At 41.5% G+C, this 27,500-nt stretch overlaps 1 protein-coding gene across 2 annotated transcripts in view; it reads left to right on the top strand.

Annotated features, from left to right (window-relative positions):
• LOC110508036 (voltage-gated potassium channel subunit beta-1) overlaps nucleotides 1-27,500 on the top strand; it is a 264,532-nt gene that overhangs the window by 200,712 nt on the left and 36,320 nt on the right. The window lies entirely within an intron of this gene.

Raw genomic sequence — 27,500 nt, 5'->3', positions numbered from 1 at the left:
GCTGCCAGAAAGAGTGCAACCATTTTTCGGATCATCAAGAATTTCAAGGAGAGTGGTTCAATTGTTGTGAAGAAGGATTCAGGGTGCCTAAGAAATTCCAACAAGCACTAAAGTTGATTCAGCTGCAGGATCGGGGCACCACCAGTACAGAGCTTGATCGGGAATGGCAGCAGGCAGGTGTGAGTGTATCTGCACGCACAGTGAGGCAAAGACTTTTGGAGGATGGCCTGGTGTCAAGAAGGGCAGCAAAGAGGCCACTTCTCTCCAGGAAAAACATCAGGGACAGACTGATATTCTGCAAATGGTACAGGGATTGGACTGCTGAGGGCTGGGTAAAGTCATTTTCTCTGATGTATCCCCTTTCCGATTGTTTGGGGCATCTGGAAAAAAAGCTTGTCCGGAGAAGACAAGGTGAGCGCTACCATCAATCCTGTGTCATAACCAACAGTAAAGCATCCTGAGACCATTCATGTGTGGGGTTGCTTCTCAGCCAAGGGAGTGGGCTCACTCACAATTTTGCCTAAGACCACAGCCATGAATAAAGAATGGTTCCAACACATCTTCTGAGAGCAACTTCCCTCAACCATCCAGGAACAGTTTGGTGATGAACAATGCCTTTTCCAGTATGATGGAGCACCTTGCCATAAGGACAAAGTGATAACTAAGTGGCTCGGGGAACAAAACATTGATATTTTGGGTCCATGGTCAGGAAACTCCTCAGGCCTTAATCCCATTGAGAACTTGTGGTCAATCCTCAAAAGGCGGGTGGATGAACAAAAACCCACAAATTCTGACAAACTCCAAAAAGCCTTTGACACTTATGAAATGCTTGTAATTATACTTCACTATTCCATAGTAACATCTGACAAAAATATCTAAAGACATTGAAGCAGCAAACGTTGTGGAAATTAATATTTGTGTCATTCTCAGAACTTTTGGCCTCGACTGCACTCTGTGCATTGTCTGACTACCTGAACTGTCGTCCAGGTGTGAAAAAACTAGGGCCTGTAAAGTCCGCCTTGTTAATAGTGCTGTTATTAAGAAGGCAGAGCAGGGCTTTATTATGGACAGACTTCTCCCCATCTTAGCTACTGTTGTATTAATATGTTTTGACCATGACAGTTTTCAATCCATGGTTACTCAAAGTAGCTTAATCACCTCTACTTGCTTAATTTCCACATTACTTATTACAAGATTTAGTTGAGGTTTAGGGTTTAGTGAAGGATTTGTCCCAAATGCAATGCTTTAAGTTTTTTGAAATATTTAGGACTAACTTATTTCTTGCCACCAATTCTGAAACTAACAGCAGCTCTTTGTCAAGTCTGAGCCCTCTCCTGTACTCCCTGTTCACCCACGACTGCGTGGCCATGCACGCCTCCAACTCAATCATCAAGTTTGCGGACGACACAACAGTGGTAGGCTTGATTACCAACAGCGACGAGACGGCCTACAGGGAGGAGGTGAGGGCCCTCGGAGTGTGGTGTCAGGAAAATAACCTCACACTCAACGTCAACAAAACTAAGGAGATGATTGTGGACTTCAGGAAACAGCAGAGGGAGCAACCCCCTATCCACATCGATGGGACAGTAGTGGAGAGGGTAGTAAGTTTTAAGTTCCTCGGCGTACACATCACAGACAAACTTAATTGGTCCACCCACACAGACAGCATCGTGAAGAAGGCACAGCAGCGCCTCTTCAACCTCAGGAGGCTGAAGAAATTCAGCTTGTCACCAAAAACACTCACAAACTTCTACAGATGCACAATCGAGAGCATCCTGTCGGGCTGTATCACCGCCTGGTACGGCAACTGCTCCGCCCACAACCGTAAGGCTCTCCAGAGGGTAGTGAGGTCTGCACAACGCATCACCGGGGGCAAACTACCTGCCCTCCAGGACACCTACACCACCCGATGTCACAGGAAGGCAGGAAGGCCATAAAGATCATCAAGGACAACAACCACCCGAGCCACTGCCTGTTCACCCCACTATCATCCAGAAGGCGAGGTCAGTACAGGTGCATCAAAGCTGGGACCGAGAGACTGAAAAACAGCTTCTATCTCAAGGCCATCAGACTGTTAAACAGCCACCACTAACATTGAGTGGCTGCTGCCAACACACTGACTCAACTCCAGCCACTTTAATAATGGGAATTGATGTAAATTGATGTAAAATATATCACTAGCCAATTTAAACAATGCTACTTAATATAATGTTTACATGCCCTACATTATTAATCTCATATGTATATGTATATACTGTACTCTATCATCTACTGCATCTTTATGTAATACATGTATCACTATCCACTTTAAACTATGCCACTTTGTTTACATACCCTACATTACTCATCTCATATGTATATACTGTACTCGATACCATCTACTGCATCTTGCCTATGCCGTTCTGTACCATCACTCATTCATATATATTTATGTGCATATTCTTTATCCCTTTACACTTGTGTGTATAAGGTAGTAGTTTTGGAATTGTTAGGTTAGATTACTCATTGGTTTTTACTGCATTGTCGGAACTAGAAGCACAAGCATTTCGCTACACTCGCATTAACATCTGCTAACCATGTGTATGTGACAAATAAATTTGATTTGATTTGATTTGAAGTAATTTCAGTTGCTGTAATAGCTGACGTGTATAGTGTTGAGTCATCCGCTTACATAGACTAACTGGCTTTACCCAAATCCAGTGGCATGTCGTCAGTAAAGATTGAAAAAAGTAAGGGGCCAAGACAGCTACCGTGGGGAATTCCTGATTCCACCTGGATTTTGCTGGATAGGCTTCCATGAAAAAACACCCGCTGTGTTCTGTTAGAAAAAGCATTCTTTATCCACAATATAGCAGGGGGTGTAAAGCCATAACACATACAGTGCCTTGCGAAAGTATTCGGCCCCCTTGAACTTTGCGACCTTTTGCCACATTTCAGGCTTCAAACATAAAGATAAAAAAAACTGTATTTTTTTGTGAAGAATCAACAACAACTGGGACACAATCATGAAGTGGAACGACATTTATTGGATATTTCAAACTTTTTTAACAAATCAAAAACTGAAAAATTGGGCTTGCAAATTTTATACAGCCCCCTTAAGTTAATACTTTGTAGCACCACCTTTTGCTGCGATTACAGCTGTAAGTCGCTTGGGGTATGTCTCTATCAGTTTTGCACATCGAGAGACTGAAAGTTTTTCCCATTCCTCCTTGCAAAACAGCTCGAGCTCAGTGAGGTTGGATGGAGAGCATTTGTGAACAGCAGTTTTCAGTTCTTTCCACAGATTCTCGATTGGATTCAGGTCTGGGCTTTGACTTGGCCATTCTAACACCTGGATATGTTTATTTTTGAACCATTCCATTGTAGATTTTGCTTTATGTTTTGGATCATTGTTGGAAGACAAATCTCCGTCCCAGTCTCAGGTCTTTTGCAGACTCCATCAGGTTTTCTTCCAGAATGGTCCTGTATTTGGCTCCATCCATCTTCCCATCAATTTTAACCATCTTCCCTGTCCCTGCTGAAGAAAAGCAGACCCAAACCATGATGCTGCCACCACCATGTTTGACAGTGGGGATGGTGTGTTCAGCTGTGTTGCTTTTACGCCAAACATAACGTTTTGCATTGTTGCCAAAAAGTTCAATTTTGGTTTCATCTGACCAGAGCACCTTCTTCCACATGTTTGGTGTGTCTCCCAGGTGGCTTGTGGCAAACTTTAAACAACACTTTTTATGGATATCTTTAAGAAATGGCTTTCTTCTTGCCACTCTTCCATAAAGGCCAGATTTGTGCAATATACGACTGATTGTTGTCCTATGGACAGAGTCTCCCACCTCAGCTGTAGATCTCTGCAGTTCATCCAGAGTGATCATGGGCCTCTTGGCTGCATCTCTGATCAGTCTTCTCCTTGTATGAGCTGAAAGTTTAGAGGGACGGCCAGGTCTTGGTAGATTTGCAGTGGTCTGATACTCCTTCCATTTCAATATTATCGCTTGCACAGTGCTCCTTGGGATGTTTAAAGCTTGGGAAATCTTTTTGTATCCAAATCCGGCTTTAAACTTCTTCACAACAGTATCTCGGACCTGCCTGGTGTGTTCCTTGTTCTTCATGATGCTCTCTGCGCTTTTAACGGACCTCTGAGACTATCACAGTGCAGGTGCATTTATACGGAGACTTGATTACACACAGGTGGATTGTATTTATCATCATTAGTCATTTAGGTCAACATTGGATCATTCAGAGATCCTCACTGAACTTCTGGAGAGAGTTTGCTGCACTGCAAGTAAAGGGGCTGAATAATTTTGCACACCCAATTTTTCAGTTTTTGATTTGTTAAAAAAGTTTGAAATATCCAATAAATGTTGTTCCACTTCATGATTGTGTCCCACTTGTTGTTGATTCTTCACAAAAAAATACATTTTTATATCTTTATGTTTGAAGCCTGAAATGTGGCAAAAGGTCGCAAAGTTCAAGGGGGCCGAATACTTTCGCAAGGCACTGTACGTGTTTCCATCAGTAGACTGTGATCGATAATGTCAAAAGCCGCACTGAAGTATAACAAAACAGCCCCCACAATATTTTTATTAACAGACATTTGTGTTAGTGCTGTGCTTGTTGAATGTCCTTCCCTATGAGCATGCTGAAAGTCTGTTGTCAATTTGTTTACTGTAAAATAGCATTGTATCTGGTCAAACACCAGACATATTACTATGTATTTCCAAAAGGTTACTAAGGGTTGGTAACAGGTTGATCGGTTGGCTATTTGAGCCAGTAAAGGGGTCTTTATTATTCTTAGGTAGCGTAATTACTTTTGCTGCCCTACAAGCCTGGACCTCTCCTCTCCTGTTCTTTTGCTCCTCTTTTGTTCTCGCTTGCTCTCTCTGTCTCTCTTTCTCTCTCTCTTTCTCTCTTGCTCTCTCCTGCGCTCTCTCTCTCACTCTCTCGCTATCTCTTGCTCTCTCTTTCTCTCTTGCTCTCTCTCTCTCTCTCTCTCTCTCTCTCTTGCTCTCTCTCTCGCTCTCTCTCTCTTGCTCTATCTCTCTCTTGCTCTATCTCTTGCTCTCTCTCTCTCTCGCTCTCTCTCTCTTGCTCTATCTCTTGCTCTATCTCTTGCTCTCTCTTGCTCTCGTTCTCTCGCTCTCTCCTCCCTCTCCTCCCTCTCCCTCTCATGGTGTTTTCCACTCTCTCGCACATCGATGCAACTTCACACTCTGCAGTAGTACTAACACTCAGTGTACCTGTGAAATTGACATTTTGTTGCATTCTTCATGTACTTGTTTCCTTGTTTCAGTTTGACAAATGTGTCCACAGTAGCTATAGTTATATGACTCCATAGATAGTCAGTGACTTTTGGTGGTGATTTGATTTTAAAACCAATTGCCTAAACTTTATTTAACTTAGGCTTAAATTGAAAATATGCCAAACAGGAGTGGCAATATTGTCCGTTATTATCCTAATTTTCCATCCAAGTTGTCAGACCCTGGTGGCTTGCCATTGTTGCTAGACAACAATATATATTGTTTTGTTACTATGTATTTCATAATTTGGTCAGAAATACTTGGATGTGTAGTGTCAGCATTTGTTGCTGGCATATCATGCCTTATTTTGCTAATCTTGCCAATTAAAAAATGATTAAAGTAGTTATCTAGTAGCAATATAAGTGGGTTTTGTGATTACTGAGCCATCAGATTCAACAAATGATGGAGCCGAGTTTGTCGTTTGCCCAAAATGTTGTTTAATTTCATTCAAATCAAATCAAACTTAATTTGTCACATGCGCCGAATACAACATGTATCACCTTACCGTGAAATGCTTACTTACAAGCCCTTAACCAACAGTGCAGTTCAAGAAAGAGGGAGAGGGAGCGAGATGACAGTTATCAAAGTGATTAAGAAGGCTGTTGTATTTCTCCAATTACATCATCTGACCCTCTCCCTCTCTCTCTCTCTTTCTTTCTCTGTCTCTCTCACTTTCTCTCTGTCTCTTTCTTTCTCTTTCTCTCTCTCTCTCTTTGTCACTCTGTCTCCCTCACTTTCTATCTCTCTCTGCCTCTCTCTCTCTCTCTCTCTCTCTCTCTCTTTTTCTCTCTCTCTCTCTCTTTGTCTCTCTCTATCTCTCTCACTTTCTCTCTGTCTCTCTCTCTCTCTTTCAATTCAAGGGGCTTTATTGGCATGGGAAACGTGTTAACATTGCCAAAGCAAGTGAGGTAGATAATATACAAAAGTGAAATAAACAATAAAAATTAACAGTAAACATTACACATACAGAAGTTTCAAAACAATAAAGATTGTCTTTCTCTCTCTGTCTCTCTCTTTGTCTCTCTCTATCTCTCTCTCACTTTCTCTCTAGCTCTCTGTCTCTCTCTCTCTCTCTCTCTCTCTCTCTCAAATCAAATCAAACTTTATTGCGCCGAATACAACAAGTGTAACCTTACTGTGAAATACTTACAAGCCATTAACCAACCGTGCAGTTCAAGAAGAGTCAATGTAAATAATCCGGTGGCCATTTGATTAATTGATCAGCAGTCTTATGGTAGAAGCTGTTAAGGAGCCTTTTGGTCCTAGACTTGACGCTCTGATACCGTTTGCCGTGCCGTAGTAGAGAGAACAGTCTATGACTTGGGTGGCTGGAGTCTTTGACAATTTTTTGGGCTTTCCTCTGACAGCGCCTAGTATATGGTATACACAGTGCCTTGCGAAAGTATTCGGCCCCCTTGAACTTTGCGACCTTTTGCCACATTTCAGGCTTCAAACATAAAGATATAAAACTGTATTTTTTTGTGAAGAATCAACAAGTAGGACACAATCATGAAGTGGAACGACATTTATTGGCTATTTCAAACTTTTTTAACAAATCAAAAACTGAAAAATTGGTTGTGCAAAATTATTCAGCCCCTTTACTTTCAGTGTTGTCGTGCCCTCTTCACATCTGTCTTGATGTGTTTGGACCATAATAGTTTGTTGAAGATGTGGAAACCAAGGAACTTGAAGCTCTCGACCCACTCCACTACAGACCCGTCAATGTTAATGGGGGCCTGTTCGGCCCGCCTTTTCCTGTAGTCCACGATCAGTTCCTTTGTCTTGCTCACATTGAGGGAGAGTTTGTTGTCCTGGTACCACATGGTCAGGTCTCTGACCTCATTCCCTATAGGCTATCTCATCGTGGTCAGTGATCAGGCTTACCATTGTTGTGTCATCAGCAAACTTAATGATGGTGTTGGAGTTGTATTGTCCATGCAGTTGTGGGTGAACAGGGAGTACAGGAGGGGACTAAGCCGACGTGAGTGTTACGGGTGGTAATCATTTAGGCAGGTTACCTTCATTTCCATGGACACAGGGACTATGGTGGTCTGCTTGAAACATGCAGGCATTACAGACTCGGGCGTCAGAGCGTCAGAGCCGATGTAGTAGGATTCATCCTGTATTTATGCTTTGCTTGTTTGATGGTTCAGGACTTCAGGTTCAGGACTTCTTATAAGCGTCCAGATTAGAGTCCCGTTCCTTGAAAGTGGCAGCTCTAGCCTTTAGCTCGATATGGATGTTGCCTGTAACCTATGGCTTCTGGTTGGGATTATGTACGTACGGTCACCCTGGGGGCGACGTCGTCGATGCACTTATTTATGAAGCCGATGACTGAGGTGGTATACTCCTCAATGTCATTTGATTAATCCCGGGAATATATTCCAGTCTCTGCAAGCAAAACAGTCCTGCAGTGCAGCGTCTGCGTCATCTGACCACTTCCTTATTGAGCAAGTCACTGATACTTCCTGCTTCAGTTCTTGCTTTTAAGCAGACATCAGGAGAATAGAATGATGGTCTTCTTCTTTTTATTCAGTTTAGTCACATGATTTCTCCTTTTGCAGTACGTTTGCTAATCGGTTGTGCAGCCAGACCTATTTCCTATTAATTTTTCCTCATCCCTTTCAACCATACAATTTTTTAATTCCTCATCAATCCGCAGGGATTTTTCAGTTTTTACAGTCATTTTCTTAATGGGTACCTGCTTATTAGTGAGATGATCAATTTCATGAAAGTTCTCTTCATTACGCACCACGGACCAACAAATACTCTTTACATCAACAACATCGGAATCGCTACAAACGTATTGTATGACCTCTTAGAAATTATAGTAGGCCCAGCCTCTGGAACTTTGGTTTATCTAGTATGGCTACTCTATTGTGATCACAACATCCCATGGATTTGAATACTGCTTTAAAGAAAATGTCTGCAGCATTAGTAAAGATGTGATCAATACATGATGATTTCATTCCTGTGCTGTTTGTAACTACCGTGGCAGGCACTACAGTGGTACCTCCTTTAAAAGTTGCGTCATACTGCGGCACATACTGCTGCAGCATTCTGTGGCACATCATTTAATTCTCAGACATTTTTTTTGTTACTGCAAGGTATTGCTAGTTTGACCACCAGAGAGCCTCTTTGAGAAGCGTTTGATAGTATTCCGTATTGGCATTACCAGAGAATTTAAAACCTTTTTCGTAATAACATAGTATATGGGATTGATTTTAAGAAATTTGGCTTAATTAATTTAATTAATATTATGGTGCTTCTATTCATAGAAAAACAAAAAATGAATTCCGTTAGGTTAGGATGGTATGGAAAATATGGCGATGTACAACATGACGGTCGGGAGTAGGCTACAGGATTGGAGGATTCTAAATTGTTTGCCTTCATTAGACAACTTTGTTGCAATGTTTCTGTAAATCAGTGACATTTATACCCATAGTAATTTGTTATGGATCCAAAACTAAATCAACATTTGCATTCTGAAAGAGTATTTTTTATCATTATTTTATTAACAAAATGTGTTTATTTGTTTATTAGGCTACTTTGCAGTCTACAATACATACTGTAGTAAACATTGGAAAATGCCTAATTGTAACGGCGTTCTTCGTTTGTTGAAAGAGAGGACCGAAATGCAGCGTGGTGGTTACTCATGTTCTTTAATGAATGAATGACGATACATGAAATAACTAAATGAATACGAAAACAACAAACGGAACGTGAAACCTAATACAGCCTATCTGGTGAACACTACACAAAGACAGGAACAATCACCCACAAACACACAGTGAAACCCAGGCTACCTAAGTATGATTCTCAATCAGAGACAACTAATGACACCTGCATCTGATTGAGAACCATACTAGGCCGAAAACATAGAAATGCCCCAAAACATAGAAAAACAAACATAGACTGCCCACCCAACTCACGCCCTGACCATACTAAATAAATACAACACAAAGGAAATAGAGGTCAGAACGTGACACTAATTCCTTACATAAGGGAGAGCAGGCCTTGTCTGTACTACAGAATGCAGGGCACGCGGGGGGACTGGTGTTATTTCATAGTTGTGATGTCTTCACTATTATTCTACAATTTAGAAAATAGTAAAAAATAAAGAGAATTCCTTGAATGAGTAGGTGTGTCCAAGCTTTTGATTGGTACTTGCTGAATTAATTGTAATAATATTAAGGTGTTTCTATTCCATGAAAAACGAAACCCTCTTGGTTTCCGTTGGGATGGAATGGAAAATACGCTCTGCATTTTGAAAGAGTATTTTTTAATCATTATTCTATTAACAAAATGTGTTTATTTGTTTATTAGACTACTGTGCAGTATACAATGCATACTGTAGTAAACATGGGAAAGTACCTAATTCCTTACATAATGGAAAGCAGGCCATGTCTGTACCACAGAATGCAGGACACGCGGGAGACCAGGGTTCAAATCCCCGTTGGGGAGAAAGGAGTAGGTTGTCCTTGTAAATAGGAATTTGTTCATAACTAACTTGCCTAGTTAAATAAAGGTTACACTATGAGCATTACATTTCTGCACCCTAATTTTCAAATTCTTGTCTAACCAATATCCAAACGGAGATTAAGTGAAATATAAACATCTGCATTTGAATGTTCTTTTTTTCCATTATTTTATTTTATTAACAAAAGCATAAAGATGTTGATGAAGAAATACTGTACTGCTGTTTTTAGTTAGAAATGTAACACTTGGGGGGTGGGGGGTACTGTCACACCCTGACTTTAGATATCTCTGTTTTCTATATATTTTGTTTAGGTCAGGGTGTGACTAGGGTGGGTACTCTAGGTTTTTGTATGTCTAGGGTTTTTTGTATGTCTAGAGTTTTGTATGTCTAGGAGTTTTGTATGTCTATGTTGGCCTGATATGGTTCCCAATCAGAGACAGCTGTTTATTGTTGTCTCTGATTGGGGATCATGTCTAGGCAGGCCTTTTTACCACTTTCTGGTGTGGGATCTTGTCTATGTGTAGTGCCTGTCAGCACTATATTGTATAGCTTCACGTTTCGTTTGTTATTTTGTTCGGTGTTCATTCTTTTAATAAAGAGAATGTACGCATACCACTCTGCGCCTTGGTCTCCTTCATACGACGACCGTGACACAAAGCTGGCGAGACATTCAATAACTTCATCTTCACAGACGAATCAACCGTTTCCCCTTGAGCAATTTGCTCAAAATTGCTACAAAAGAAAGGAAGAAGATCAAGAAGATTAATTAACAAAGCATAAAGATGTTGATGAAGAAATGCTGTTTTGAGTTAGAAATGTAACACTTAAGCATCAACTACATTGCAAGTTGAGGGATTTTCACAACAGTAGCCGGTCTTTAAAAAGCCTGTTGTCCTGCTAATAGGAATAATTTGCATGATTGGCTACATTTTTTTATTTTAACCACAATGTCACACATCATTTGTTATGCTTGTGAAAAACTAATAATAATACTTTTCCCCCTTTCCACGTTAAAGATTCCAATTGATAAAGTGTTTTTAGCCACAATCGGTCCCAACCCCAATTAATACATTTGGGCACAGTCGATAGCGTGCTGGACTTCGGGCTAGAATGTTGAGGGTTCAAAACCTGCTCCCTGCTTGCTATAACGACTGAGTTTGATACACCTGGTATTGGATATGTGTCACGCCCTGACCTGAGATATCTCTGTTTTCATTATGTTTTGGTTAGGTCAGGGTGTGACTAGGGTGGGTACGCTAGTTTTTGAATTGTCTAGGGTTTTGTGTATGTCTAGGGTTTTTGTAGGTCTAGGTGATTTGTATGTCGATGGTGGCCTGATATGGTTCCCAATCAGAGGCAGCTGTTTATCGTTGTCTCTGATTGGGGATCTTATTTAGGTAGCCATTTCCCTTTGGTGTTTGTGGGATCTTGTTTATGTGTAGTTGCCTGTCAGCACTCGTTTGTATAGCTTCACGGTTCGTTTTGTTATTTTGTTAGTTTGTTCAGTGTTCATTCTTTAAATAAATAAGAATGTACGCATACCACGCTGAGCCTTGGTCCGATCCTTATAACGAACGTGACAATATGGCTGAAAAAAAACTTCCTAATTAGCGATTTTCGTAAATTAACTTTGTCAAAAATATATGCACAATCGTTTGTCTCTACAATAACTAACATATTCCTCTCAATTGTAAATGTTTTGCTTCACTCGTTATGACGTTATAACTACATACATTTGCTTATCCATAATGTGTTGTCAGCCATCTTTGCTGAAGTCACCAGGGACGGGTGGTCCTCTTCAAATTCCTCATTGGAACCACTCGATATGATTGATCATATAAAAACCTTGGGACCCAAATGCATAACGAGTGCTCTAACTCCCCCTTGTGGTGGTCTGGAGCAATGAAGCCGTGATGCTGGGTACCTCTAAGTCCGACGGTGTAAGATCGCAACTTTTAAAAGAGGAACCACTGTAGTTACAGTTCGAAGCTTTCTCTTGAGTGGGCAGCCTGATGAAAACCAGTAAATATTTAAATCACCCAGAAAATATACCTTTCTGTTGATATCACACACATTATCCAGATACTGACTGTTAGCAGTTGGTGGTCTATAGCAGCTTCCCACCAGAACGGGCTCTAGGTGAGGCAGATGAACCTGTAGAAATATTACTTCAACAATATTTAACATGAGAGCCTCTCTAATATTTACAGGAATGTGTTTCTGAATATAAACAGCAACACCTCCGCCTTTGGCATTTATTTTCTGTAAATGTGATAACCATGTATTGCTATCACTGTATCATCAAAGGTATTGTCTAAGTGAGTTTCAGTGATTGTCAGAATAACAATATAATCTGTTACTAGAAATTATTGATTTCATGAACCTTGTTTATTAAGCTACATATGTTAACGTGGGCTATTTTTAAACACTTTTCTGGGATGCTTGACTGTTTTCATTGTTTTTACTGGGAAGCTTAGTAGAGGTATACATGCTCATGTTATTTATGTTAGTGCAGGGTGAGCTGCACACAGTGGACTTCCTACTAGGACACACCGCCTCAGTGCTGACAGTATCAATCTGGTTCATAAGCACATGATTACTGCATACAACAGCTGTGGGATCAGCAGAGGCATTCAGGTCAGTTAGAGGGACATAAATTATGTTCCTTACATTGTGTCTTCCAGCTCCCCCTGGGATAATGTACATTTGCTGAAGCATTATGACAACACAATGGTTGGGATTAAATGAGCCGGGTTTGGGTCATTGACCCCTCTGTCACACACACGTGTGCTGTGGAAACATACAGACAGTTCTGCAGAAGGGACATCCCACCATGTGCATGTACACGCACGCACGCACACACGCGCACACACACACACACACACACACACACACACACACACACACACACACACACACACACACACACACACACACACACACACACACAGGCTTGCTTTTAGACAACAGCATCCCTGTCCCCATTGCCTGTTCCTCCCATCTCCTTGTTCAGTCAACCCTGCCTTGGGTCCCATCCAGTGTCCATGTCTGTCCCCCAGCCCCTAAACCCACTCATACTCTGTGACACACGACACATTAACACACAATCACAGCTGTCCCTGCCTTAGGACCCATCCGAAGCACGTACTTACCCTCCCGATCATCACGAGCTCCCATCCACAAACCATGCCATTGGGTTCAAAAGAATCCCTGCCTCTTCGGAACTACCCTGTTCACCCCTATAAGCATAGCAACAACCACAAGCCATACCTAAAGCCCCATCCAATCCCTCTGCCCTCGTCCTTGTCTTCTCTGAACACTCTCTCCTTGATTCACCATCTCCATAGTAACCAGAGACTCTTTATGTCTTATATGCCTTCAACCTGGGTGGCTCGAGACCTGAATGTTGTTTGGCTGACAGTCGTGGTATATCAGACCGTATACCACGTGCATGACAAAACATTTATTTTTACAGCTCTAGTTACGTTGGTAACCAGTTTATAAAAGCAATAAGGCACCTCGGGGGTTGGTAGTGTGTGGCCAATATTCCATGGCTAAGGGCTGTATCCAGGCACTCCGCATTGCGTCGTGCCTAAGAACAGCCCTTAGCCGTGGTATATTGGCCATATAGTACACCCCCTTGTGCCTTATTGCTTAATTAGACCCTGCCCTAAGGTTTGAGTGGCTCTATGCAACACCCTTAAACAACTGCCTAATTAAGAAAACATTATTCTTTAAGGGAAATCCTTAAAGTGTCTCTCCTTGAAGTATAGTTTTGTGTTTAAGGAGACTATGTGTGTGCCAGTACATGGAAAAAAAAGACTGTTGTGTCCAATTAATTGATTGTGTTGATGAGGGAGGATGGCATATTTGACTGTTATGATAGGATGATGGTTGTTGAAAATGTCAATGAATGTTGAAAAGTGTACCAGATCATGTTCCAACACCCTAAAGATATCATCCAGGTATCATCTATAAAACAATGGGCATTTTGTCAAGGCTGTCAACTCCCAGTCTGCCATATAAATGTCATAAGCCAGAGAGAACGTCTTACCCATCGCTGTCCCACCAATCTCTAGGTCGTGTTGGTAATTGAATGTGAAATCATCATTTTTTTTAAAGCCAAATTGTTAGAGCTGTAGGAGGTGTGAGTATGATCTCTCTGGATCAGGATATCTCCAGAGTCGACAGCTGCCAAGACTGATGAGATGTCTATGTTGGTGAATAAGTATGCATGTGCTGGGACTGGAATGGCGTGGACTCTATGAAGTGGTATGTGTTCTTAAGGTAACTGGGGTGCCTTTGTGAGATGGGATTGAGGAAGTAGTCAATGAATTCAACTGCTGGTGAGGACTCACTCCCACAGTCTGACACAATCAGTCTTCCCTTTCAGGACTTCAAAAGGGACTGTCCAGGTATCTGGTGCTTGATGGATCTTAGAGAGGAGATAGACGAGTCTCTGGGTGGGTCTGGTCCATCTAGATATTCCCTTTTGTCTACAGTATGTGTAATGCATTTATTTCCCTAGAGGTCTGCCATTATTTGTTCGCTTCAAAGAGGTACAGCTGGTTTCCATTATTATTATCTTGGAGACTTTGTCTGCTGGTTTTCCATTATTATTATCTGGGAGACTTTGTCTGCTGGTTTTCCATGATTATTATCTGGGAGACTTTGTCTGCTGGTTTTCCATGATTATTATCTTGGACTTTGTCTGCTGGATATCCATGACTATTATCTTGGACTTTGTCTGCTGGTTATCCATGATTATTATCTTGGACTTTTTCTGCTGGTTTTCCATGATTATTATCTTGGATACTTTGTCTGCTGGTTTTCCATGATTATTATCTTGGACTTTGTCTGCTGGTTTTCCATGATTATTATCTTGGATACTTTGTCTGCTGGTTTTCCATGATTATTATCTTGGACTTTGTCTGCTGGTTTTCCATGATTATTATCTTGGACTTTGTCTGCTGGTTTTCCATGATTATTATCTTGGACTTTGTCTGCTGGTTATCCCTGATTATTATCTTGGACTTTGTCTGCTGGTTATCCATGATTATTATCTTGGACTTTGTCTGCTGGTTATCCATGATTATTATCTTGGACTTTGTCTGCTGGTTATCCATGATTATTATCTTGGATACTTTGTCTGCTGGTTATCCATGACTATTATATTGGACTTTGTCTGCTGGTTATCCATGATTATTATCTTGGAGACTTTGTCTGCTGGTTATCCATGACTATTATCTTGGACTTTGTCTGCTGGTTATCCATGATTGTTATCTTGGAGACGTTGCCTGCTGGTTCTATGGTTATGTGTTTGTGTTTCCCTCATTTGGCTATGGCTTGTTAGGGGTTAAGGGTTAGAGGTTAGGGGTTAGGGATTAGAATTTAGGGGTTGTCTTTCTTCTAATGTCATGTTATATAGTGAGGTATGGGAGTCTCTGATCATTAGTGTGTTGGTTTTGATGAGGTTATGGTGGAGGTATGGGAGTCTCTGATCATTAGTGTGTTGGTTTTGATGAGGTTATGGGAGTCTCTGATCATTAGTGTGTTGGTTTTGATGAGGTTATGGTGGAGGTATGGGAGTCTCTGATCATTAGTGTGTTGGTTTTGATGAGGTTAGAGTGGAGGTATGGGAGTCTCTGATCATTAGTGTGTTGGTTTTGATGAGGTTATGGTGGAGGTATGGGAGTCTCTGATCATTAGTGTGTTGGTTTTGATGAGGTTATGGTGGAGGTATGGGAGTCTCTGATCATTAGTGTGTTGGTTTTGATGAGGTTATGGTGGAGGTATGGGAGTCTCTGATCATTAGTGTGTTGGTTTTGATGAGGTTATGGTAGAGGTATGGGAGTCTCTGATCATTAGTGTGTTGGTTTTGATGAGGTTATGGTGGAGGTATGGGAGTCTCTGATCATTAGTGTGTTGGTTTTGATGAGGTTATGGTAGAGGTATGGGAGTCTCTGATCATTAGTGTGTTGGTTTTAATGAGGTATGGGAGTCTCTGATCATTAGTGTGTTGGTTTTGATGAGGTTAGGGTGGAGGTATGGGAGTCTCTGATCATTAGTGTGTTGGTTTTAATGAGGTATGGGAGTCTCTGATCATGAGTGTGTTGGTTTTGATGAGGTTATGGTGGAGGTATGGGAGTCTCTGATCATTAGTGTGTTGGTTTTGATGAGGTATGGGAGTCTCTGATCATTAGTGTGTTGGTTTTGATGAGGTTATGGTGGAGGTATGGGAGTCTCTGATCATTAGTGTGTTGGTTTTGATGAGGTTATGGTAGAGGTATGGGAGTCTCTGATCATCAGTGTGTTGGTTTTGATGAGGTTAGGGTGGAGGTATGGGAGTCTCTGATCATTAGTGTGTTGGTTTTGATGAGGTTATGGTGGAGGTATGGGAGTCTCTGATCATTAGTGTGTTGGTTTTGATGAGGTTAGGGTGGTGGTATGGGAGTCTCTGATCATTAGTGTGTTGGTTTTGATGAGGTTATGGTGGAGGTATGGGAGTCTCTGATCATTAGTGTGTTGGTTTTGATGAGGTTAGGGTGGTGGTATGGGAGTCTCTGATCATTAGTGTGTTGGTTTTGATGAGGTATGGGAGTCTCTGATCATTAGTGTGTTGGTTTTGATGAGGTTATGGTAGAGGTATGGGAGTCTCTGATCATCAGTGTGTTGGTTTTGATGAGGTTATGGTGGAGGTATGGGAGTCTCTGATCATTAGTGTGTTGGTTTTGATTAGGTATGGGAGTCTCTGATCATTAGTGTGTTGGTTTTGATGAGGTTATGGTGGAGGTATGGGAGTCTCTGATCATTAGTGTGTTGGTTTTGATGAGGTTATGGTAGAGGTATGGGAGTCTCTGATCATCAGTGTGTTGGTTTTGATGAGGTTATGGTGGAGGTATGGGAGTCTCTGATCATTAGTGTGTTGGTTTTGATGAGGTTATGGTAGAGGTATGGGAGTCTCTGATCATCAGTGTGTTGGTTTTGATGAGGTATGGGAGTCTCTGATCATTAGTGTGTTGGTTTTGATTATTTTCCGAATTGGTACTGATATTGTCTGTTGTTTGGGTTCCATCTAGATGGGGCAGTGAATGGTAGGGTCAAGTAGTCAGATGTATAATCAAAATAGGCTAGTAGTTTGAGAGATACCCAGGTTGACATTTATATATAAATAAATATAAATAAATACAGTCTTGCCTAGTTTTAAAAAAAGGTCAAATAAAAATATAAAGAAATACAGGCAGCCATTTTGAATGAGTATCATATTTAGAAGAGTTGGTCAGATTACACACACAACACACAAACACAGGAAAAACTTGTGTGATTTAAAATTGTTTTGAGTGGTGTAGTAGGAAAGTCTCACAGCAGCTCCAACACCTCATCACCTTCAGAGTATACGAACACACACAGCACCTGTTGTCGAGCAGGGGGCTCTGTGTAGTCTATTTGTGTTTGTGAACAGAGCCCCAGGACCAGCTTGCTTAGGGGACACTTCTCCAGGTGCATCTCTCTGTAGGTGATGGCTTTGTTATAGAAGGTTTGGGAATATCTTCCTTTTTAGGTGGTTGTAGAATTTATCGTCTCTTTTCTGGATTTTGATCATTAGCGTGTATCGGCCTCATTCTGCTCTGCATGCATTATTTGGTGTTTTATGTTGTACACGGAGGATGTTTTTTGCAGAATTCTGCATGCAGAGTCTCAATTTGATGTTTGTCCCATTTTGTGAAGTCTTGGTTGGTGAGCGGACCCCAGACCTCACAACCATAAAGGGCAATGGGTTCTATGACTATTTCAAGTATTTTTAGCCAGATCCTAATTGATATGTCGAATGTTATGTTCCTTTTGATGGCATAGAAGGCGCCTCATGCCTTGTCTCTCAGCTCGTTCACAGCTTTGTGGAAGTTACCTATGGCGCTGTTGTTTAGGCTGAGGTATGTATCGTTTTTTGTGTGCTCGAGGTGTCTAGATGCAATTTGTATTTGTGGTCCTGGCGACTGGACCTTTTTTGGAACACCATTATTTTTGTCTTACTGAGATTTACTGTCAGTGCCCAGGTCTGACAGAATCTGTGCAGAAGATCTAGGTGCTGCTGTAGTTACTCCTTGGTTGGGGACAGAAGAACCAGATCATCAGCAAACAGTAGACATTTGACTTCAGATTCTAGTAGGGTGAGGCCGGGTGCTGCAGACTGTTCTAGTGCCCACGGCAATTAGTTGATATATATGCAGAGGGTGGGGCTTAAGCTGCATCCCTGTCTCCCTCCCTGGTCCTGTGGAAAGAAATGTGTGTTTTTTGTGTATTTTAACCGCACACTTGTTGTTTGTGTACATGGATTTTATAATGCTGTATTTTTCCCCCAACACCACTTTCCATCAATTTGTATAGCAGACCCTCAAGCCAAATTGAGTCAAAAGCTTTTTTGAAATCAACAAAGCATGAGAAGACTTTGCCTTTGTTTTGGTTTGTTTGTTTGTCGGTTAGGGTGTGCAGGGTGAATACGTGGTCTGTTGTATGGTAATTTGGAAAAAGCCAATTTGAAATTTGCTCGGTACATTGTTTTTACTGAGGAAATATACGAGTCTGCTGTTAATGATAATGCAGAAGGAGAGGAAGAGAAAGAGGGAGAGGGAGAGAGATGACAGTTATCGAAGTGATTAAGAAGGCTGTTGTGCTTTTCTAATTACATAATCTGACCCTCTCTCTCTCACTCTCTCTCTCTCTCTTTGTCTCTCTCTCTGTCACTCTCTCTTTCACTCTCTCTTCCACTCTCTCTCTCTCTCTCTCTCTCTCTCTCTCTCTCTGTGTCTCTTTCTCTCTCTCTCTCTCTCTGTCTCTCTCTCTCTCTCTCTCTCTCTCTCTCTCTGTCTCTCTCTCTCTCTCTCTCTCTCTCTCTCTCTCTCTCTCTCTCTCTCTCTCTGTCTCTCTGTCTCTCTCTCTGTCACTCTCTCTCTGTCTCTCTGTCTGTCTCTCTCTCTCTCTCTCTCTCTCTCTCTCTCTGTGTGTCTCTCTCTCTCTCTCTCTCTCTCTCTCTGTCTCTCTCTCTCTCTCTCTCTGTCTCTCTGTCTCTCTCTCTGTCACTCTCTCTTTCTCTCTGTCACTCTCTTTTTCTCTGTCTCTCTCTGTCGCCCTGTCACTCTCTCTCTGTCGCCCTGTCACTCTCTCTCTGTCTCTCTCTGTCTCTCTCTCTTTCTCTCTCTCTCTCTCTCGCTCTCTCTCTCTTTCTCTCGCTCTCTCTCTGTGTCACTCTCTCTTTGTCTCTCAATTCAATTCAAGGGGCTTTATTAGCATGGGAAACATGTGTTACAGTTTTTCTCAATTGCTAAAACACAATTTCTGAAACCTCGCCCCATTTCCTGAAAACATGATATACACTCTCAAGCAGTCAATGAACAATACACCGAAAAATAGAAAACACATTGTTCAAAACATACAATTCTCAGGGAGAAGTACATTTTTAATCTAAAAAAATATTCATATTTTTCCGTCATTGTCTTTTGATGAACAAAATTGATCAGAAATTACTACTCTGCTTTGCTCTTTGCAATTTTGTTTTTTGTTCTTCCTCCTCCTTGACCCCTATTTTTACAGCACTGTACCCTGCATCTCACAAACTTGTCCTTTGTCTCTGTGATACTGTAATTCTTGTTCTTTGTTGATATGAACCTGCAACCAGTCAAAATATATTGAGCAGTCAGTACTGTTAATAAATGGAAAGCACAATGTTCAGGGCCATACAATGTGTCCGTTGTACAGTATACAGCCTACAATGCACTGTACTACAGTACACAATACTAAAAGGGACAAAAATCAAAGGAGTAAACATGTGATCAATGTGCTTCTTCTTGTCTTTGGGCTGGGTCAGGCCAGAGCACTTTGTCGACATCACAAGCAATATTGTCCCTCCTGAGGCAACGGGGGATGAAGCCTCTTGTGTGCCGTATCCAGCCCTGACATGATTCCTCACCTATATCACCACAGGCTAAATCCATGGCTTGCAGCAGGTTTACTCTGGTGTAGGGTTGTCTATCATACACTTTCCATCTCCAAGAGGAGAAAAACTCCTCAATCGGATTCAGGAAAGGCGAGTATGGAGGGAGGTACAAGTTCATAAACTGCCCATTGATGTTAAACCGTTCCCTTACCTGAGCAGCTGGGTGGAAACTGACATTGTCCCACACTATCACATAGGTGGGAATGAGATTCTCATTTAGCTCTTGACCCTGCTGCTCTTGAACCTGCTGCTCAAATAAAATATGTCTTAGATTGGCAATAAATCTTAGAAGGTGCTGGGTGTTATATGGCCCGAGTGTAACATGGTGATGTAGAACACCATGGTTGCTGATAGCAGTACAGATTGTGGCATTGCCACCTAGTTGACCAGGGACTTCAACAATGGCCCGCTGTCCAATCATGTTTTCGGCCTCTCCTTCTCCTCTTTGTTAGATGAACTCAAAGGGTCTGTCCAAGGATTCCAAGTCAAATATTGTCTGTGTAGAAATACAATATACTGTATGTAGGATTTTGTAAGTCGTACAGAGACAGTGCTATACTGTAGAGTACAATTAGGCTTCTGATTCACATACATTGTATGTACTGAAGAGTAATGTCATTCTGTCATTCAAATAGTATGTGTTAGTACTGTAGACAATCTGGATTACAGTAAATGTTTCTGAATGTACACTGACTTGTACATACTGAGCTCGCAGTTCTTTCACCCCTGGTGAGTTGCACTCAAAGGTACTCTGTATACTTGTTTCATTCGCATCCTGTTACGATGGAGGACACGGTCAATTGTGGAAATGCTCACACTGTCAATTCCCTGGAAGTGCGTGTTGTCTTGTATCACTCGTTCCTGGAGTTCTCTGAGTCGTATTGCATTATCTTGAAGGACCATGCCAACTATAACGGCCTCTTGCTGCTGAGTGAATATAGCTGACCTTCCACCTGCATGTGGCAGCCTTGCAATTCTACAAAAAGTAATTGTGCAGTTACAAAGCAATACTGTCATGATGTTGCCTTGGGGGTAGGTTTATGACAGTCATAAATGCCTCTTCCCCCTTCTTTCCTCTCTCTACCCTAAAGATGTGACATTTGCAAACCCTTGGTTAACATAGAGATTCTGGGAACGTCAGAATGTGCGGGGAAATGAACAATATTCTGGTAATCCGACCAATTGAACATATGCGGTGGTACTTAATGAATATGATGTCAGTTCGGTTGTCATCTGAGACATTCTCATCAATGATAAGATGACATAAACTCTACAGTGGAAAGTCTACACATCAGAGTTATCAGATTAAAATGGTATTGTTGTTCAATTTAAATGTTTGAATACGAAATTATTTGTGATGGGATGAAATGTGATTTTAGCTTCTAAAATGTGAGATTTGGGTTTTCATAAGATAGGGCTCTGCTCAATCAGTGGCCCGCCCCTGTGACGGGACATGGGCTATAAAACTTTTCAAACACGCCCTCCTCTCCCTTCCTATATAAGCCCTTGACGACAATATAACCTCCTGTTCCGAAGATGTGACGACAACGGTTCGATGTCAGAATGGTTCAGATAATAACTACAGAACGCAGCCAACATCAGCGTGAGCTTTGGTTGCGAATGTTATGAACTTTGAACTTATATTCACTACAGAAGTGATACATCCTAGCCGTTGAATTAGCAACAGCCGCTGCAAACGAGGGTTAGGAAGGAACAGACAGAGTATCCCGTCTACCACACAACGACGTTACTACAACGTATTCAATTTACCAGCAGAGACATTCTTCAAAAGAACAAAGGACTCGGTTGGACAACACGGCCTTCCATCTACCACCAGCCCACCGAAGCGCAGCTCAGAGTAAATATTTATTGCATTTTCCTTTTCCAAATGGGCGGTAATTTAGAATGCATAAGATACTGTATTTACGATAGCACAGCTTCACCCTTTGTTCCTCAGTCTTCCTGCTCTTTCACTCAAACCCAGCCCCTTTTCTTTTGTGTAACAAGCTGTCATATCTGTTCCGCCCGCTAGGGACATTTTCCTTTATGACGTAATTTGTAATAAAGTTATGATTTAATTATGTGTATGTGTAATTCTGGGTAAAAGTCTAAGTGAGATCTGCAAATTGTGTTTTACCATGTGAAATGGTTTAAGGTAAAGACAACAGACTGCATAATTAGTAAATAAATAATTAAACCCGATTTTGTATTGCTGGTTCAACTTGTTAGCCAGGGTTCGTGCAGATTACCAAGAATTTACAACTTTCAGATGAGACTGAATTAAGATGACGATTAATATTGACTGCTATTGATGTAGAATATTACTAGGTCTTTAAGAGTTTATTCGGAAGATAACAGCTCTATGAATATTATTTAGTGGTGCCCGACTCTCTAGTTAATTACATTTACATGATTAGCTTAATCAGGTAATATTAATTACGGATAAATTATTTTATAGAATAGCATTTCATATCACTTAATCCGGCATAGCCAAAGACACGACAATACATACAGTTAACTTTACAAATGTCTATTGAAACAGCTGCATATAGTGTAGTACAGTAAATTTGCAATTACAAAAATACAGTAGTATACTGTACCTGTTCTCTTCTCTGAATGTCCTTACTATGGTGGACACAGAAAATCGGCTCAAATTGGGTTGCACTCTAAGTCCTGCTTCCCTTATTGTCAGTCCATGGGCAAGAACATGGTCTATAACTGTTGCTCGAATTTCATCAGATATTTCCACTCTTTGTCTGCCTCTTCCTCTTCGTCCTCCTCTTCCTCTTTCTTGCCCTCCTCCTCCTCTTCCTCCTCGTCGCCCACCTCGCATTCTCACTCGTCCTCGTCTTCTCACATTGTTTATTCTATCCATTCTCAGACTTTCTCCTTCCCACCTTCAACAACCTGTTTGCTCTCTGGACTGGCTTATATTGGTTGTGTCGCATCATTTGAAACAGGTTAAATCACTTTTACGTGGTTGTGTTCAATCAATGACATATGTTCTCTATTTGTATTTGATTGTTACCACTTGTGTTTACCAGTATGGATGACATGTGCATTAGAGTGCAGAATGTGTTTTGAGAATGAGAATGCGTTTAGAGTTTTGCTGAAAAGTCTAAGTGAGATCTGCAAATTGTGTTTTACCATGTGAAATGGTTTAAGGTATTGACAACAGACTGCATAATTAGCTAAATGAGTCCAGGCAACTGAGAACTTTGTTCAGCCAATGGGTTTTAGTGTTTTAGCAATTGAGAAAAACTGTAACATTGCCATAGCAAGTGAGGTAGATAATATACAAAAGTGAAATAAACATAAAAATGAACAGTAAACATTACACATACAGAAGTTTCAAAACAATAAAGACATTACAAATGTCATATTACGTATACACAGTGTTGTAACGATGTACAAATGGTTAAGGGTACACAAGGGAAAATAAATAAGCATAAAAATGGGTTGTATTTACAATGGTGTTTGTTCTTCACTGGTTGCCCTTTTCTTGTGGCAACAGGTCATGGATCTTGCTGCTGTGATGGCACACTGTGGAATTGTACCCAGTACATATGGGAGTTTATCAAAATTGGGTTTGTTTTTGAATTCTTTGTGGGTCTGTGTAATCTGAGGGAATTATGTGTCTCTAATATGGTCATACATTGGACCTGTTATGGCTGCGATCCCCGTACAGGGATCAACATCAGAGGAAATTTTCTAAAAATACAACGTCTTAACATTAAACATTCTTGAAAATGCAAGTGTCTTACATCCTTCAAAAGATTAGAATCTTGGTAATCAAACGTTTTCCGATTTACGATAGCTATTACAGAGAACAAATACCATGCTTTTGTTTGAGAAGAGCGATCAACAACAAAAACATTCTCCGCCATGACACATTCACATCTGAAGGTAAAATTATGACTTACATTCTGATATCTTGCTCTTATTTCTCTCAAATGAAGTGCCGTTTTCTTTGATAAAATCCATTTTTATAGCCTAAATCAAAACATTTTGTAAACCGTTTGTGTCATGAATTTCATCTCTTTCAACTTTTTAGGGAGCATTCGACGTAATTACACACAGTAAACAATCGTTTATCTAGTCATAGTTGATTTCAGTGCAAACCTCTGGATGCTTGCAACACAGCCAAACTTGATTGTTTTTTTTTGCGGGGAGTATTGACCGAAGTGAACTGATTTGAAGACAACGAGCAATGACTTCATTGCGCACCAATAATTTTAGCGAAGCTTCGTTGATTGACTGTATTTCTGCCCAATGACCACTGAACTTCTTGAAATCTAGCTGGGTAGATAGCCAATGAGCTGAGGTAAACGCCAGTATGTAATGGTTTTGGGTTGGACCACCATTCCTTGTTTGTAAACGCACGTGTAACGAACTCCATTCTCGCCATTGCCTGCTGATTCGTTGCAGTCACGCTTGTTACGCACAGCAGTGTTTGGGAAAGTAGTATATTGGAAGCAGTATTTTTGAAAGTGTTTTTTCAATGATTTCATTGAAGACATCATGGCGAATAAATCAGGAAAAGTGAAGTCTAAGTCTAAGTATACAGATTTGCACCAGATTATAGAATAGACAGATTTTTAGTTTGAGGAATTTTTGAGTGAACACAGTTATGATTCAAACATTGAGGAGCTGTTTCTACAAGAACAGGACGTACTTCTGGACTGGTAAGTGCTAATGCCGTTTTATGAAATATAAATATATTTAAATATACAAAAAAAAAATGCAATTTGCAATGAAATGTGTGATGAAATGTGTAAAGTACACATTGGCTATAGAGAGTGTGTGTGTGTGTGTGTGTGTGTGTGTGTGTGTGTGTGTGTGTGTGTGTGTGTGTGTGTGTGTGTGTGTGTGTGTGTGTGTGTGTGTGTGTGTGTGTGTGTGTGTGTGAGATGTGTTCCATGTCAGATATATATATTTTCCATGTCAGATATATATATTTTCAATTTTTTTATTCAAATGGAATGGAGTAGAACAGCAAACACACACATGGCCCCTGCGTCTGCTACTCCTCACCATTTCCATATGAAATAGCCATATGTTCAGGGGAGGGCAGGTCCACAACAATGGCCGGAGTTGAATGGAACAGCACTTCACCTTAGTGACTGTTCTCTCTGCTCTATACAATACATATCTGTTTATTTTATGTGATGATAAAAGGCTCATACAATACAAATATTTTTTATGTTTTCTTTCACAGTGATAGCGACTCTGACTGGGAGGCCCCGGTTCCAAGGTGCCCATCCCCCACTGAAGCAGGTTCAACCAGCTGGACTCCTGCTGTCTCCGGCTCCACACCTACCCCCGCCCGGCTATCTAGAGGTGTGAAGACAGTAACAAAGAAGCGGAGGAAGGGAAGTGTGGAACCTGCTGGCAGAGAGGTATAGAGGGGCAATGGCACTCTGTGCTGGAGGAGGATGTGGAGCCACGTCCTCCAATATTCCGACCAAAAAGGCAACCAGGACCTCAGCTGGACATGACCTCAAAATACAGCCCCATGCAACTTTTTCAACTGTTTTTCACCCCGGTAGTTGTTGATTCCCTGGTGTGTAAGTATGGGGCTAGTAAGCAAGCAGGAAATAAAGAGGCATGTCAGACCTTTTCTGCTACTTTTCACTGGTAATTTACATGGGGCTGGTGAAGTTAAAAACCCTAAAGGATTACTGGACCCCCCCCCCCCCTCCCACCCCACTGTCATGTCCTCTACAAGGTTTTTAAATATCTCACGGGCGCTTCACATCAGTGACCCAGAAGTTGATGAGGAGAATGACAGGAGCAGAGGCACCGCAAGGTTTGACAGGCTCTGCAAAGTCAAACCTCTCTACCCCAGCTTGGTTGAGGCCTGCAAGATCCATTTTCAGCCCGCCCAGAACTTGTCCATAGATGAGAGGATGGTAGCCTCAAAGGCCAGAATTGGGCTAAAACAATACATGTGTAACAAACCAACTAAATGGGGTTACAAGCTGTTTGTTTTGGCTGATTCTGTGTGTGCATACACATGCAATTTTTTTGTCTATGAGGGGAAGAGCACTTGTGCGACTGGTAAAGGACTTAGCTATGACTGTAATGGAGTTATTGGGTCTTCAACTGCTGGGGAAGGGCTACAAACTATTTGTGGACAACTTTTACACAAGCCCTACCCTGTTTGCAGACTTGAGGAAGCTGGAGGTGTGGGCTTGTGGCACCATTCGGACCAACAGAGGGGGCTTTCCGAAGACCAAGGTAAATGACATGCCTAAGCGGGCTGAGCGGGGTATCATGCGATGGGTCCGTGAAGATGGCCTGCTGTTTGTGAAGTGGATGGATACCAGAGAGGTGGTGATGTGCTCCACTATCCACAAGTCCTTCAGTGGCGATCACGTCGTCAGGCGTGTGAAGGACGCTACTGGGGCATGGACCACCAAAAATGTCTCCATTCCTGCAGCCATCAAGGACTACAAAAAGAGCATGGGAGGTGTAGACCTATCAGACGCACTGATAGGGTACTACAATGTTCTACATAATACAAAGAAATGGTACAAGACATTGTTTTACCATTTCATTGACATTGCTGTGGTGAATTCCTTCATCCTGCAGAAGGAAATGGCGAAGAGCTGTGGACAGCCCCCCATCTCACAGCTAGCCTTCAGGGAGCTGCTCATCCGGGAGCTTGCTGGCTATAGCAAAACGTCCACCGCATCACATTCTGCCCCCTCTACCTCTGCCAGCTCTACTCCTGCCTCCAGTGGTGTTCATATGCCACAGTTCATTACTGCAGGCATTACTGTGCCTCAGGGCCAAAAGGGCAAAGCATGGAGGCGTCTGTGTGTTCCCCATCACCTGCACCAGTTGTTCAGTTTGCCTCTGCTTTACATCAGAAAGGGACTGCTATGGGACATGGCACAGGCAGCAAAATATTGTGTAGAGGACTTCCAAACGGTCTACCCCTGTTTTTTTGTGTTTTTTTTCTAATGTTTTTAAAAACATTTTTATACATTTTTTTGTGTGTTAGAATTGCTTTTTGATATGTTGTATATAGTTATTTGCACTGTTGTATATAGTTATAGGTCATTTCACCAATTCGGCCACATTTGGGCAACTTATGTGGGACACCTGGGTGACTTCATGCTAAATGTCATGTAGCTCACCCATTCCTGAAGTTATCAGTCTGAAACTCTAGTACATGTGAAAGATGATGCTACAACAATAAAAAACAGAAAACGTATGCTCTTTCTTTCTCTTTTCTTCCATCAGATCTACCGTGTTATATTCTCCTACATTCAATTAACATTTCCACAAACTTCAGAATGTTTCCATTCAAATGATACCAAGAATATGCATATCCTTGCCTCTGGGGCTGAGCTACAGGCTCACTACAGAAATGCAGCTCAGTTTCCACCTCATTTTGTGGGCAGTGTGCACATAGCCTGTCTTCTCTTGAGATCCATGTCTGCAAGGCTATGCTCACTGAGTCTGTACATATCTCTCTCTCTCTCTCTCTCTCTCTCTCTCTCTCTCTCTCTCTCTGCCACTCTCTCTTTATCTCTCCCTCTTTCTCTCTCTCTCTTTGTCTCTCTCTGTCTCTCTTTCTCTCTCTGTCTCTTTCTTTCTCTCTCTCTCTGTCAGTCATCCATCAATCAGTCTTTCATTTAAATCTATTGTCCCTACTCTAGTTCCCTTCATCACAACTACTTTCTGATTGTCAGAGTGTTGTCACCAGCCATTCAGTGTTTCAGTT

The sequence above is a fragment of the Oncorhynchus mykiss genome, chromosome 27, assembly GCF_013265735.2.
Source record: "Oncorhynchus mykiss isolate Arlee chromosome 27, USDA_OmykA_1.1, whole genome shotgun sequence".
In the NCBI taxonomy this organism is placed as follows: domain Eukaryota; kingdom Metazoa; phylum Chordata; class Actinopteri; order Salmoniformes; family Salmonidae; genus Oncorhynchus; species Oncorhynchus mykiss.
The sequence above is the reverse complement of the archived record's forward strand: the minus strand, read 5'-3'. Positions and strand labels throughout refer to the sequence as shown.